This window comes from Pipistrellus hanaki (assembly GCF_964339955.1).
Source record: "Pipistrellus hanaki genome assembly, chromosome: 5".
Classification (NCBI taxonomy): Eukaryota; Metazoa; Chordata; class Mammalia; order Chiroptera; family Vespertilionidae; genus Pipistrellus; species Pipistrellus hanaki.
Window position 1 is genome coordinate 79,117,542 of NC_140507.1, and position 4,095 is coordinate 79,121,636.

General features: G+C 40.6%; 1 pseudogene across 1 annotated transcript; it reads left to right on the forward strand.

The window, feature by feature from the left end:
• Positions 1–2,557: 2,557 nt before the first annotated feature.
• LOC311623376 (olfactory receptor 7A10-like) lies at positions 2,558–3,648 on the forward strand (annotated as a pseudogene). Its single transcript has one exon. The product of its transcript is annotated as an olfactory receptor 7A10-like (transcript).
• Positions 3,649–4,095: the final 447 nt, after the last annotated feature.

Below are 4,095 nucleotides of genomic sequence, written 5' to 3' on the forward strand. Positions count from 1 at the left end.
AGGACTAGTGCCCACCCATCAGCTGTGTCACAAAAGAGATCAAAACTCAAAGCCAAAAATAGGAAAAATGCTATTGAGCCAATAAACCACCAGAGAGATCTAATAATCATGGAAATCATGCAGGAACCACAATTAGATCAGAGGGTGGGGAGGACACTGTGATGAGGCCAGTGGAGCAGTGAAGGTCCAGTCAGTGTGTGGTCTCTTGAGTTAGAGGTAACTTCAGCACCCACAGCTTCCTCTTCTCTCTGCACCTGGCTCTCTGCTGGACTTTTCACTGTTATTTTCCCCTCGTTATCAGGAAATGGTCTTTTAAGCTGTCCTAGCATTTATTGTGTTAAATTCCAGGTTTGTTTCACTTTTTCCCAAATAAGACATGCCTTTCACATTATGACCCAGCATTTTTGCATACACACACACACACACACACACACACACACACACACACACACTCACACACGCACACACACGTGAATGATCAAAGGGAGTCATGAAATGATTATGTATGTACCCTCACTATGTATGACACACTCAAACACTTTTTGTACCTCCTTGGTTCCATTCTATTTCATTATTACAACTGTAATCTGACATCCTAATGTCTCCTGATCTCAGAATATGTAGAGCACTCCTCAAGCCTGTCCTCCACACCTAACTTCATAGAATCCTGTCATAGAATACATGTTTACTCAGCCACACTAAACCAAATCTGAAGGGGGAGAATGAGTTTGTATAACATGCTGTATGTCTCAGGTACTCACAGACTAGCAAGGCACAAACACATGGAGTTAAATAAAAGTCCCACCATGGATGCCCTATCACTTAGATTAAGAGTAGGAGAAAGTGACCTTTTCCTGTGCTAATGTTAGAAAAAGAAAAGATTCATGAAGGAGAGGATCCAGTCTCTCTGAAAGAGGAGCTGGAGTTTGGAGGATGGAGAGGGGGTGAAAATTCCAAAAAGACCAGTGGGTAGACCCCAAGTAGAGGAAAGCACCCCATTAAGGCTCTGAGCCCTGAAGCTGTGGTGTCAGGTGAAGCTGGAGTCAAGCTCAATGTGTAGGATACCTGTGTGAGGGACGCCAGGGCTCTGTGAGGGTGGATCTGGCTGAAAGTTCACAGACACTTGAGCCTCATGTTTGAAGCTACGGAATTTTGGCTTCAATCTCCAGTGAGGTATGACTAGGAGAGGAATTTAAATCAGAGAGTTCAATGATCAGCATTAAAGTTCTCTCAGAGTTAATGTGTGCATTTAGCTAGAGGGGTGCCCACCAATTAGATGGGAGAGATGACAGGGAACTGAAATATGTCTGTGGAATTGGAGACCAAGGTGTTGGGAAGCAATAAATACATTTGAGAGGTAGAATAATCAGCCTCATCCTATCACAGTGGTTACCATTCATTTACCAACAAGAAGGAAGTACACCAAACTCTCTACCTACAGCATATTGATTATCTGTTCACCATCATCAACCGATGGATATTGCAATCTTCACCATCAGGTGAAGATATTAACAATTATTAGGCTATAGCCCTAACTAGTTTGGCTCAGTGGATAGAGCATCAACCTGAGACTGAAGGGTCCCAGGTTCAATTCTGGTCAAGGACACTCCTGGATTGCGGGCTCCATACTTAGTAAGGAGTGTGCAGAAGACAGCCGATCAGTGATCTTCTTTCATCATTAATGTTTCTCTCTCTCTCTCTCTCTCTCTCTCTCTGAAATCAATAAAAATATATTTATTAGAAAAATTCAAAGAGAGAATCTTAAAAGCAGCAAGAGAAAAACAGATAGTTCCTACAAGGAAGCACCCAATGACTGTCAGCATATTTCTCAACAAAAACATTGCAGGCCAGAAGGGAGTGGTAAGAACTAATCAGTGATGAATATCAAGGTCCTACAACTGAGACTACACTACTCACCCAAGTTACCATTTAAATTAAAGTTCAGATAAAGAGCTTCACATACAAAAAAAAGCTAAGAGTTCATCATATCAAACCAGTATTACATGAAATGATGAAGGATATTCTTTAACAAAAAGAATAAAAAGAAGAGGAGGAAGAAGGGAGGAAAGAAAAGAAAGAGGAGGAGGGAAAAGAGGAAAAGGAGGTGGGGAAGGAGGGAAAAACGTAAAGAAAAAAATCAAAACATGAACAATAGAAAGGCAATAAAAATATATCTATCAATAATTGAAACTAAAAATCAAAATAAATGAACAAAGAATCTAATGAACAAAATAGAACCAGAGGCATGGAAACATGAAACACACTGATGAATCTCAAGGGAAGGAGGAGAGTAGGAAAGAGATTAACCAAAGAACTTATATGCATATATGCATTACCTATGGACACAGACATAGCATGGTGAAGGCCTGCAGTGGAGTGGGAACTGGGTAAAGAGGGTGATGGGGTGAAAAGGGGGTACATTGTAATACTCTCAATTATAATGACTTTGAAACAAACAAACAAAAAACCTTGGTAATCCATGACCACCTTGGGGAACAGATGTGAGGACAGAAATTTCTAATCAGAGATGTCAAAGATTGGGGTGTGTGTCTTAAAGCTGATGATATGTTGAAAAAATAGATACTAATTATTTTACTGCAAAATACAATTGTAGCATATCAACTATGTTAGTAATAGCCATTTGTTTAAAAATTAATCATGCTATTTTTTCTTTACTGCTAGTCACCTACACCACATGAGACAAGGCAATGGTACCCCAATTTCAGAATTTCTTCTTCTGGGATTTTCAGAGGAACCAGAACTGCAGCCCCTCATATTTGGGCTTTTCCTCTCCATGTACCTGATCACTGTGTTAGGAAACCTGCTCATCATCCTGGCCGTCAGCTCAGACTCCCACCTCCACACGCCCATGTACTTCTTCCTCTCCAACTTGTCCTTGGTGGACATCTGTTTCACCTCCACCACCGTCCCAAAGATGCTGGTGAACATCCAGACACGGAGCAAAGTCATCACCTATGAAGGCTGCATCACCCAGATTTATTTTTTCTTACTCTTTGCAGTGTTGGATGACATCCTCTTGACTGTGATGGCCTATGACCGCTTTGTGGCCATCTGCCGCCCTTTGCACTACATGGTCATCATGAACCCCCGGCTCTGTGGACTGCTGGTTCTGGTGTCCTGGATCATGAGTGCCCTGAATTCCCTGTTACAAAATGTAATGGTGTTGAAGCTGTCCTTCTGTACAGATATTGAAATCACACACTTTTATTGTGAAATGAAACAGGTTGTCCAACTTGCCTGTTCTGACACCTTTCTTAATAACATGGTGATGTATTTTGTAACTGCACTACTGGGTGGTGGTCCCCTCATTGGTATCATTTACTCTTACTCTAAGATAGTGTCCTCCATACGTGCGATCCCATCAGCTCAGGGGAAGTATAAAGCATTTTCTACGTGTGCCTCTCACCTCTCAGTAGTCTCCTTATTTTATGGTTCGAGCCTAGGAGTGTATCTCAGCTCTGCTGCTTCCCAAAGCTCACACTCAAGTGCAGCAGCCTCAGTGATGTATGCCGTGATCACACCCATGCTGAACCCCTTCATCTACAGTCTAAGGAACAAGGACATAAAGAGGGCCCTGAAAAGATTCTATGGGATTGCAGGGACAAAAAGTCAATCATCCTGAGGTAGAAAAAGTGCTGCAAGACCCAGAACCAGAAATTGAGATTCTCTCATCAGATTGTAGTTTTCAGACTTGGTACTTGTATTCTGTCCTTGAATTTCCTTTGTTTGTTTCAACTCTTCTATACAATTTAATTAACCATTTTAGTAAGCTTTCTGCTTTGTCTGTTATATGGACAGTTCTTCCCTTTGTGTTTTTTTGTTTGTTTGTTTGTTTGTTTTGTTTTTGTACCTTCAGAAAGTTTTTTCCAACCTTGATCAGAAATACTTGGAAGTTTTCTTTTTTTTTTTTTTTTAAGGGTCTATGTACATGAATATAAGACTCCTGCTTTTATTTATTTATTTATTTATTTATTTATTTATTAAATATATTTTATTGATTTTTCACAGAGAGGAAGAGAGAGGGATAGAGAGTTAGAAACATCGACGAGAGAGAATCATCGATTAGCTGCCTCT